This window comes from Myiozetetes cayanensis, unplaced genomic scaffold (genome assembly GCF_022539395.1).
Source record: "Myiozetetes cayanensis isolate MyiCay16 unplaced genomic scaffold, myiCay2020 scf17, whole genome shotgun sequence".
Lineage (NCBI taxonomy): Eukaryota > Metazoa > Chordata > Aves > Passeriformes > Tyrannidae > Myiozetetes > Myiozetetes cayanensis.
In genome coordinates, this window is record NW_026087378.1 from 10,762,829 (window position 1) to 10,774,622 (window position 11,794).

An 11,794-nucleotide genomic window follows, 5' to 3' on the forward strand; every position below is an offset into this window, starting at 1 on the left:
CCCGGGGGAGACAGGGTCTGCAGAAAGTCTCTGTCTCCATCTGCTCGCAGCGCCCGGCTGGGTGCCTGGGCTGGTCTGTCCCACAGAGGAGGGGGGGCACAGCTGTAGAACAGTGGGGTGCACCTCCAGGACAGCCCTGGGGACTGCGGGTGGCCCAGCCATGGGTTTGCCATTAAGTGGGGGGCAGATTCGCTCCCCAAACTTGGGCTGTGTCCCAGGTTTCCCGTGTTGTTCCCAGGCACATCCCTGCCTCACACTGGGTTTTCGTCATCGTGGAACAAGCCAGGAAGGGGTGTGAAAGCTGTCCCCAGCGCAGCGAGGGCTCTCGGGTTTCCTGGGTCAGGCAGCGGGTCGCTGTCACTCAGTCAGAACCCTGCTGCCCAGACTTGCAGTCCCCAGCTCCAGTCACAAGATCAGCCCTGTCCCTTTCCAAAATAGCCCGGTCACAACGTATACACCCAGGGAGCTTTGCACCTCCCCTGTGCCAGCAGCTGAATGTCCCCTCGGGGGAGCTGGGCACCTTCCTTCCCCACGTGGCACCTTCCCCTCGTGGCACCACAGACAAGGGGACTGGGTGGCCGCATCCCCCAGGGGCAGCCCCACATCCCTGAGGTTCCTGTTTTCCTGTAAGGGATCGCTGCCCTCACAGCTGATACCAGAGACACCTCTGGGGTGTAGCCGTCACCCAGCGACATTTGGCCGCCCTGTGTGCAGACACTCTCCCATCTGCTGCAATCCAATACCCTCACAGCTCCCTGGATACCTGGCCAGGATGGCCCAGCCGTGTGCTGAGGGGGAGGCACGGTCGAGCTGCCTGTGGGGTGACCCCCTGTACATGAGCACCCCACCACTAAACCCCAAAGCCCTGCATGGCTGGGGCCGGTGTGGTGTCACCCCGTGCCACCCTGATATCCTTCCACAGGACAGCACTGCCACTTCCAGCAGGAAGGGGATGGCAACAGGAGGGACACGGCAGGGCTGTGCAGGATGGATGGAGGGAAGCCTTCTCCGTGGGGGTCCAGCGGCCAGGGAAGGCGCACAAGGAAACTGGGATGGGATGTGATTGCTTCCCTTGGCGTGACAAGACAGACCCTGTCCCTGGAGCGATCCCTGGGAGTGTGGACAAGCATGGCTACATCCTGGCTCCTGCAGGCGAGGCCAGGGCTGGCAGGCACAGCAGCCGGCAGCGTGCTGGGGAAAACAAAAGCCCTTTGCAGCGCTGATTTACTACCTTGACGGAAGCCAGGATGGAAAAAACAACATTCCTGAACGCCTGTCCCCGTGCAACCCCTGCGGTCCCCACTGCCCCAGCCTGTCGGTGGGGTCACGGGCTGCCAGTCCCGGCAGGTGGGTGCCCTGTGTCCTCATTCCCTGCCCACATCTGGAGGGGAGAGGCAGCAGGAGGAACACCGGGGGTGGCACGGGGGCTGAGGGGCATGAGGGGAGTTGTCCTGATTAAGCAGTGAGCAAAGCAAGGGAGGAGGAGGACAGTGGCATCCTGGCCAGCTGGACCATGTCACCTCCCTGTCCACCCCATGCTGGATATGGGCTGATTGCATCCCTCTGCACCCCTGCATGGTTCCTCATGCCAGCCCTGGGTTTGTCCCTCCAGGTTCAAGGAGGAGTGGAATTCTCCCTGGGCAGATCCCATTTCTGCTCCCAGTCATTGAGGAGGCTGAGAGTGGGCTGGAGAGCAGGATCAGGGCCTGAGGAAGGGGATAGTGGGCCCTTGGAGGGCAGCACAGTGCAGGCTGGGCTCAGTGGGGTGGAATGCATTGTGCACCCCAGCACAGACACCTCAGCCCAGCCCCAGAGGGTGTTTGTCCCCACTCCACCACCTTCACTGGATTTTGGGGATTTTGGTCAGGTTTTGGTGCTCAGCACACCCACTCACTTCCTCAGCCCACCTTCCAGCCCCAGTCTAGGGGGCTCCAACAAACCCTGATGCTCCACTGGGATGTCTATCCATTGAATATCAGCCTGTGCACTCCAGCCAAGTGACACTCATCTTGCTCTGCTCTACTGGCTGGGTTCAGAAGTAAATCTACCCCCTCCCATCATCCCTAAGGGGCCCATCTGACCTGGGGGTCCCAACCAGACAATCCTGGGAGCTGCCTGTCCTCTGACTGCACAACACAGTCCCACACAGGGCAGGTCCCAGCCTGTCCTGCCCTTTGCTCAGCTTGAACCCTGACCCCAGCTCCAGCTGCTGCGTTCCAGGGAATGAGGACAACCCCAGCCTGGCTCTCACAGCTGCCTCAAGCCCTTCTCCTCAGTGCAGTTTTAGGGAACAAAATACCAGGTTTGACAAGCCCTGCCATGTCCCATCAGCTCAGCCTGATGCAAGCCCAAGGTGCCAATGGGGTGGGTGGCTGTCCCCAGGGACCCCTGGTCAGCACTGCTGGAGCCTCAGATCGCTGCAGAAAGGCAGGGATGAAAACTGCAGCTCAGCCTTTTCAAAGCTCAAAGGAAATATAAAAAACCAGGGAGGTCCAAGAGAGAAGACAACCTGAAAGACCAAACTCTGGGCAGCATGGCACACCTGCCCCCAGGGCTGGCACTGCTGCAAAGTAAGCTGGATTTGCAAGACGGCTTCCAGCAGCTTCTGGCTCCACACATCCCTGCCTGCCTGGGGCAGCTCACCTTCATCACCCATCCTGCAGGAACATCCTGGCTGTGCAGCCACCGGCTCTTTGGCACAGCACGTCCCACACCCAAAGTTCCCCTCAGAGCTCCAGCAGCAGCTGCCAGAGGGAGAAAAGGGAGGGTGGGCTGGCATGGTGGCACCTTCACGCCTTTCCCAAGCCATGCCAACACATTTCCTGGGGGAGAGATGATGAACTCTCCCTGAACAAAATCCCACTCCTGGAGATGAGCACTGTGGGGATGGGGGCACCTCTGGATATCAGATGCCTATTGTAGACTGTGCCAAAAACCTTCCTGGGTGGGGAGGACAGGGCAGCTTCTGCAGCGTGGTTGGGGGTCACCTCACAGTGGGGTTTGGGTTCACCCTGCAGTGGAGCTGGGGCTCATCCTGCAGCCAGGGGATAAGCAGGATGAGCTTTGCTGCAGTGGAATTAGGGCTCATTCTGAAGCCACATTGGCCCCAGGGAGCTCAACCTCGGCAGACAAAAAGTAGGAGACAGTAACTAAGCAGAAAACCCCAGATGGGCTCGAAAATCCAGTTTAAACAACTGCAGTGCATTCAGGGACGCCTGAGCTGGGACAACTGACAGCCGGAGCATCTCAGCCCCCTGGGGTCCAGGGGCTGCCAAGCTTCCCGGGCCATCCTGGGGGCCAGCACAGCGTGAGCCACTGCTTTATTTCACAGTCATGTTTGACACTGTCACAGCCCCCCCAGCTCTCCCTGAACAGACAAACAAAGGGGCCATGACCCGGGGCTGCCAGGATCAGGGAATGTGACCTGGCGACACGTAGATCCAAGGTCAATGGCAGAGCCAAGGGCTCAGTGAGGTTTGCCGAGCCCAGCAGATCCATCCTCCCCACTGTGACCCCCCACCATCACCTCCAAGCATCTCTGAAGCCCTAAAGCTCCCTGGTGAACAGAACTGTGCTGCTAGGAGACAGGGAGCAGCTCCCTGCTGGCTCTCAAACCCACAGCTTTGGCCAGCCTCTTGGTCCCCAGCTCTGATTCCAGGGAGGCAGGATAGGACCTGAGAGAAGAGATGGATGCATGCAGCCTGGGGACTGCCAGGACTGGGATAAAGGACATTTTAGCAGCACAGTGAGCGAGTGCACACAAGTACAGGGTTTGGCCCCTCTGAGCCCCATGGGCAGCTCTTGGGTCTGTCCATGGGAAACAAAGAGCATCCCGGGGAAGGGAGTGTTTTCTTTCCAGAACAGGAAAGCAGCCAAACCCCAGCACATGCCCATTCCCAGGCCTTGGCCTCAGCAGCACAGCAGGCTGGTGGCCTTGGGACATGAGGTTTTTTTCCCATCTGGCTTGCCCGAGGCCAAGAGCCCAACCAGCCCATGTGAGGCAGGAGAGCAGCCCTGTGCTCAGCTGGGCTCTGGGGCACTCTCAGACCAGGCTATGGCCACCAGCCACTGCTAGTCAGAGGGGTCCCCAGGCATTTTGGGATGGGGCTGCTTGTGTGTGCGAGCACAGTGCTCAACAGTCTGGCTCTCCTTCTGGCAAAACCGCTTGTGCAGTAGGAATAAACATGCCGAGGACACATCCAAGCCAGTGCAAACAGCCCCTGACCGAGCTGCTCTCTCCCAACACTCTGTTTTCTTTCTCTGCTTTTCCTCTCCTCTCTTAACCCCTTCAGGAGCCCAGGGGACCAGCACTGGCAGCCCTGGGAGCTGCTGGAGACAAATGCCACGGGTTCCCGTGAGTCTGGCCACGAGGAAGGGCTGGGACGTGAAGGGGATGCCAGGATTCCCCCAGGGCACAGGGCTGGTTTTGCTGCCATCAAGTCCCCTGCCTGACACTCCTCTTCTTCCCCCGCTTCGTCTCTCCCCTCTGCTGCTCATCCTCTCCCCAGCAGCTCCAGGGGGTCCGGGGGAACAGAGCTGCTCCCCCCTCCACACCCCCAGTTCACCCAGCCAAGCACAGGCTGGATTCTGGCAGGGTGCCACCCCGTCCCGTGCAGGACAGATGAGCCAAGAGAGAACCCGTCATGGGGAAAACACTCCTGGGGTCTCAGGGAAGCCCACCTCCACCCTCTGCTCTGCCGGGAGCCCTCCCCATCCCCCCGCATCCTGGAAGTTGCCGTGCTCGTGTCCTGTGACACCACTCTGTCCCCGTGGTCACCAAGAGCCATCCCCAGCCAGCATCCCTCTGGGACATCCCCGGAGCGCAGGGTAGCTCTGGTGAGCCCGGGGATGCTCGCACTCGCCACGCTCACCTCTTTCCCCTCGCCTTTTCTCCCGCGGGGAAGTAAAGCTGGCTGCTCTCCATGTGCTCCGGCTGAGCCCGGGAGGGGGGTCAAGCCCTCGCTCCCCCCGCCGTGCCCGGAGCGGGGGTCCCGGCCCGGAGCTGGGGCCGGCAGCGCCCGGGTCCCCTCGCCTGCTCTGCTCCAGCCGAGCGCGCAGGGCAGGGTGAGCGGCGGGGAGAGGGGCGGGAGGAGGGGAGGGGGGAAATGAAACTTTAATAGCACAGAGCCCCTTTTGTTTCCCAGCATATGGGATATTTCATACATGCTGAAGGCATTAACCACCTATATTCTTCAAGAGCTCGCAGCGGCTGGGAGCACAGCCCCTGCTCTCAGCTCAGGGCACGGTGTCTGTCCTGGGGGGATGGAGGGGACAGTAAGCAGCCCCCTTGCCCCTGCACTCCCTCCCTGGAAGTGGGGGGACACCCTTAATTACAGCCCCCAAAACTGCTTGGCTTCACCCAGGATCACCCTCTGTGTGGTTTTGTCCCTCCAAAAGAGTAGCCAAGCCCCCAAACTCGAGGCCAGAAAAGAGTTGTCCCTGCTTTTCAGACATGCTGTGAAATGGGGGGAAGTGACCCCACTATCCTTGGGGGTCTGAGACCCTAAACATCCCTCCTGTCCCAGGGACACGGCAGAGCCCCATGGCCCCCTGGAGCTGTGACTAACAGTGGCAGAGAGGGGCTGAGGAGGGCTGTGAGCATGTCCTCTCCCTGCCCACATGCCAAGGACACAAGAGCATCCCCAGAGCAGCAAACAAGCAAGGTGCTGACAGGGAAGAGCTGGAAAATATCCACGTGGGATATCCTCATGCTCTTCACCTCTTTCCTTCTATGTCTGTTTTTGTGGCGCCTGGGGACAGACCATGGCACCTGTAAAATGGGTGACACCATCTTCACAAGCAGGGAAGGGACATCTCCAGGTGACAAGCGCAGAGTGGCTGGCACTGCGTCCCTACAGATCCCACCAGCCACCTCAGTGTGGGATGGGGACATCTGGGGTCCCTGGCACTACATCTCTCCTTGCATTCCCACAGAAGAGATGTTGGCTTTGACCTTCTGGGCAGGAGAGGACATCTGCTGATGGCAAAACTCCAAGTCTATTTTGACAAGAGGGAACTGCCTCTGTGCCCTGTTTCCACCAAATTGTGTGATTCCTCAGCACTGGGGCTCTTCACTGGTGCCTACTCCAAGCCCTTGTGTTTTTGGCCAGCCAGGGGAAGGAAGGTACCAGCTCACTCATCCAGGGTGAAGGGACATGTTGTCCATCCCACAGAGCCATGGCTCCACTTGTCCCCGAGCCCCCAGCCCTGCACTGCACAGGGTGCCCGGTAAATCCGTACTTTGTCCAGTGTTTATCCAGTCACACTCTAATTTGAAATAAAAAACGCAGCCAGTAAAAGGCCTTTATAGCTCTTCAGAGCTCATAAACCAGCAGCGCTGGCGGACAGGGGCCAGATGATTGGGGGCTGCAAGGAAAATTTATTGCAGATTTTGGTAAGTTAAACATTACAGCTCTGTGAGCCCCAGGACTGGTTTGCTGAGCAGCTCCCAGTGGCAGGGATGGAACAAGGGATGCTTTATTGGGGGAGGGAAGAGGGGGGGCTGGCAGGTCTCACCCAGACCCACAGTTAACATCCACCCAGATTTAGACTGGCTCGTGTTTTAGGCAAGGCTTTGCACAGACTGAATCTGTCCACGTGCCAGGAGGGGAGGTGTGTCCAGGATCCTATCCTCACATCCAGGGCTGCTGGACACAGGGCTGCACTGCCCCAGGATGCAAGCAGTCCTGAAGAGCATCCCCAGGGTGATGATGGTGAGCAGGACTGTGCTGTCACCTTCTCGTGCCACGGCCCCTGGCTCGGTGGGTGACCTTGCACCAAGCTCTGCTGCAGGGCAGGAAGAGCTGGGATGGGGCAGCCAAGCTTGCCGTGGGAGTCAGGAGAATTTGGAGAGAATGAGAGGAAGCGGCTGGGGTGGGGAGCGTGCAAGGGAAGGCGGGTAGCGGGAGGGAAGGCATTTTTTCCTTGCCAGTGTGTTGGCTGCTTCGGTGTGAACTGCTATAAATTTGCTCCTTATCTCTCAGGCCATTTAATGTTTTCATGAAAAGAAAATAGTCTGCAGGAAAAAAAACCCCACTGATAAAATATCCCTTTGGCGTTGGGAGGAATGTTAAACGTCTCTAATCAGCAGGGTCTGGTGCTCAGGGCGCTCCTGGAGCTGGCAGGGAGATGGGAAGTTGTGGAGACTGCCAATGCCTGGAGCAGGCTCTCCCAGCACCCTCCCAGGTCTGGGGAGGGGAAGTTGGTATCTGCACCCCTTGGATGCTCCTCACACCATGAGAGGGTCCACGGAGAACTGCACAGAGGACGTGGTGTCCAGTGTGGGACAGCAGTGGCTGAAGCTGGGATGGCTCCAGCCACACCACCCCATAGGTTTCAACATAAATTAAACCAGATACTGCCAGAAAGGATAAAAAGTGGGAATGCAAAGTGTAGATTCTATGGGAATAAAGATATGGATCCAAATCCTTTTTGGCTGCTGCCCCAAGCCAAGCAGAGGCAGGGGCTGTGCCGGGGACCCCCACATGGCTTTGCACCTCTGGCACCCACATCCCTCACCTGTGCCTGTAACCACGGGGAGGCCAGGGGGAAGCCCTGAGAGCCCCACATGGCTGGAAGTATTCTTCCCAAGAAAACTGGCCTGTGGACAAGCTGCCGTTTGGATTTACAGCTGCAGAAGTGAATCCTGCACAAATCACTCTTGGAGTGTGATTAGAATTGGAATCTCCCCGCCGGCCCTTGCTGGCTGTCCCCTTGCTCCCTCTGAGGACTGGGATGCAGGGCTGGGAGCACCAGCTCACAGTCCCTGGGCATGAGCATCCCTTGCTGCAGGATCAGGTACTGTGTGTTTGCACTCCCGTAACATGTGGGTGCCGAGCTATGTCCATGAGGCTTCTCCCTTCCTCCAAACATCAGGCAAATGTGGCTGCTGGCATCCCACGTGCTGGTACATCCCCCAGCGGGAGCATCGCCCCCTGAGGCCAGCAGAGCCATGGCACAGGGACATGTGAGCCCCTGAGCTGCAGCTTCAGGTCGAGGCTGAAAAACAAACAAGGCAGTAAAAATGTGACGGCAAAGGGGATTTTTCAGGGTGGGAAGGAACAGTTACTGGGGATTTCTCCTACACCCCCCTCCCCTTTTTTTTTTTCACTTTGGCAACGTTTAATTTTATATTCCAAAGCACCAGAAAAGCCAAATGAAAAAAATCAAACCCTTCTGTTTCGACACACTCCCCAGCCCAGCGTCCTCACACACCAACACACCCACATACCAGCTTTCCTCCCAAACACAGCCCTGGCCCAGCCAAGCCCGTTTCCAGGCAGTGTTCCTCCTTGGCCAGCCCCATATCCCAGCATCCCAACTCCCCTGCCAGCCTCGTTCCCAACCCCATCCACCATCCACATCTCCTCTCTGCAGGCAAACACATTTTCTTCCACATCCATCACGTGGAAATAGGATGTGCGTTCCGGTGCCAGAACACGCGCGGCTGGCCTCGCCAGCAGCGCCTGCACAGCTGCACAGAGCTGCTGCTGTGCTGGTGGGTTGCAGTTGGCTTTTGTGGGAAGGTTTTGGCTGTGCCTAGAACGGTGGGGAGGAGCCAGGAGCTGGCACTTGCCATTGGCACCCCGACCTGCCAAAACTGGTGTGGTGCCAGGTGCCTCACTCTTTGCTTCAGCATCTGTCTACGTGCCCACTCCCGCCTTTCTGTGGGGCATTTTTGTGTCTTCAGAGGCAAAAAAGTATGTGTTTCGTAAAGCTGGGGGTTGCTTGGCAGCATCACCGGTGTCGCGATGGCATTGCAGGACGAGGACAGGGACTGTGCCTCAGCCTCAGAGGCACCCACCGTCCTCCTGGCTGGAGGTAACCTGGGGTGTGGGGGTATGAGGGTCTCAGGGTCTTGCCTCTGCAAAGTGCCTGGTGGCAGCTCCCCATGGGCTCTGGTGCAGCCCCGCTGCCGCTGCTTTTCCTGGCCTCTGCAAGACCCCCCCGTCCTGCCGCCGTCTGCCTCTGACGCAGGCGGCTTCGCTTCCAGACGGGTCGTGCTCCCCCTGAGCCCAAGCCCAAAGAAAGCCCCTTTGTTCGGCTCAGCAAGTGGGGCCCATGCACTGGCTGACCCCAGCACCCTGCACCGACCTCCACCTCCCAAAAACACAGTCCCTGCTGTCCCATGGGTCAGGGCAGGCTTGGAGACAGCAACGGGGGCAGCCCCCGACAACACCGCTCGGGTCAGGATCAGTGCCCGGGGACACTGCCATGGGTCACAGAGGGTGTATGGGTGTGGAGCTGCTCTGTCCTGCCAGGAGGGATGGACAAACGGATGGAGGGATGCTCTACAACCAAACCTCTTGTCTCATGGCTTTTTGAGACAGGCAAAAATCACTGGGCAATAGAAGAGCCGCCGAGCTCACCAGGGTGAGATGGGGAGCAGGGCCAGCTCTGAACAAGCTGCTGTTAATGAGAAGCAGGCGGAGAGCCCAACATTCCACCCCCCCCCAGTCCTCTCTCACCCCTCAGGGTCAGCTTGTATTTTCTTAAGTCCTGATTGCCGAGAAATTGGAGGCTTGTGTGCTGGTGGGGTCTGGTGTGCTCCAAAGCAAAGCGAACCTGATAGGGCCTGGGTTTAGGTTTGGGAAGGACTGAGGGGTACTCTGGCAACTTGCACCCAGGCTGACCATGGCAGAGGACCCATGGGGCACTGCCTGCCTTGATCCTGCTCCAGCAGGACCATCCCAGTTGGGAATGGAAGCAGCCCATCCAACAGTGCTCAACTCATCCTCTATTTGCATGCGGGAGAAGAGGAACCTCAAGCTGCCGAGCCAGAGAGGAAACGAGAGCAGAAAAATGTGATAAACAGCTGTAAAGCCCGGCCCTGGCTCTGCACTGCTCCCGCCGTCGCGGGTCGGCCCCTCAGACTGTTTATGGAAAGCCCAGTTTGCCGAGAAATCCATCTCCCGTTTCCTGTTGATCGCTGGAAGCCAAGGTCCGCTCAGCCAAGGGCTGCTGCCGCCCGCGCACGTCTCGCAGTGAGACAGAGGAAGGGCTGAGTGCGGGGCAGCCCACTGAGCTCTCGGGGGTGGGTAACAGTCCCGGAGGAATGGAGCAGGACCCTCTGGGAGCCCGTCAAAGCTCTCAGGTGAGACAGGGTATCCCCAGCTCCCCAGGGACCTCTGGGCAGGGAGGAGTTGGGAACTCTCCCTGAGGCTACTCAGCACTGACCGAATGTGGGTGGGATGCTCACGTCCACCTGCGGAGATCTGGGGCTGGGAACATCCACCCACTTCCAGCAGTGACCCCTTCAGCCCCCAGTATTCACCAAACACTTCCAACCCCCCCATCTGGAGACAAAGGATGGGCTCCCCCCCTTCGCTGCCGCCCTGCTCCTCTGACCCCGCTGGCGGGTGTGGAGGGAGCCGCCGCTCCGTGTCCGCTCGCTCAAGGCCAACACCATTGTTGGTGAAGCGGTGCCGGGCGGGAGCGGAGCCAAGCGGGGATGGAGATGGAGCCACAGATCCCGCTGCTGTCGACTGAGTCATTGGCCCGCAGGAGCTGAGCAAGGGAGAGCCGGGTGCTGACCTGGAATCCAGGCAATCCTTTTCTCTGAATCAGGGGAGGGAGGGAGGGAAAAAGGCTGGGGGTAGGGGGAGCAATGAGTGGGTTTCGGCTGCTCAAATCTCCCCTTTTTCCAAATGCTCCAGAGAGAAACGAGGTCAATGCAGTGCAAGAGGGATGGAGAGGGGCTGTGGAGAGCCATGGTGGGGACAGTCAGAGCAGGGCCTGCAAGGAGAGGGAAGGGGCTAGGAGATGCCAGGGGGATGCATGCCCACATTCTCTCTGTGCTCCTCCTTAACTAATGCAAGGAGGAGGAGGAGGAAGGAGGAAAAAAAACCAGAAAGAGCTTCCCACCCCCTCTGCCGGGTCCCCTCCCTGGGCTGAGGTCCCTGTTGGGCGGGGATGGGGATGCTCGCCCAGCACGCGCCTCATCCAGCTCCGAGCATGTGGCCAAAGCTGAGACAACCCCCCAGGGGCTGTCCCATCCCAGCAGAGCTGGAGGCAGTGGGCAGATCTGGATCCTGCTGTCCGGGGAGGTTTGGCTGCACCACAAAAATCATCTCTGAGTGGTCCAATGGGTAAAACAAGCCCATCCCATGGGCAGCTGAGCCTCCCCTTCCCATGCTGTCCCCTCCCCAAACCCCAGCATCAATCCCTGGGGAGAAATTGGGAGTTGGGAAAAACCCTGCCTCCAGCCCTTCCATGGGGCTTCACAGGTCCCCCCAGCAACCTCAGCACCAGATCCAGGGAGAACATTCACCACCAGACCACCCCATCCCTACCCTTGGGTTGGTCCCTATGAGTGGGGGGGTCCACCGGCCCAGCTGGGGAGCTGGGGGGACCATCACCCATGTGGTCACCATCTGCTTGGAAATCCTTCCCTGGCTCCGGGTTTATATGTACAGATTTTTATAATTATTAGCCTTGGTAATTTACCGTAAAATATTTATTCTGGCTCATTCCAGGGCTTTTGATTCGTGTTGGGTCTGTATGGCTTGGGGGGGTGTGCATGGCCACGCAGAGCTGGATGCTCCGCTCCCACCCTGTGTAAATATCCATGTGGATGTGTGTGGCCCGGGGAAGAGACCCTGGTGGCAGCGTGGATTGGGGGTCCAGCTCGCTGCTCACCCCCTCACCCCCTCCCACCACACTCCCAGCAACACCAGCCCTGTGGGATATGGGGCTGGGGAGGATATAACTGATGTGAGGGGAAAGCATCCCAGCACACCCCAGGGAGGGCGGGGGAATGGAAGTGGCGGGGACAGACAAGGAGGAGGAGGGTTCC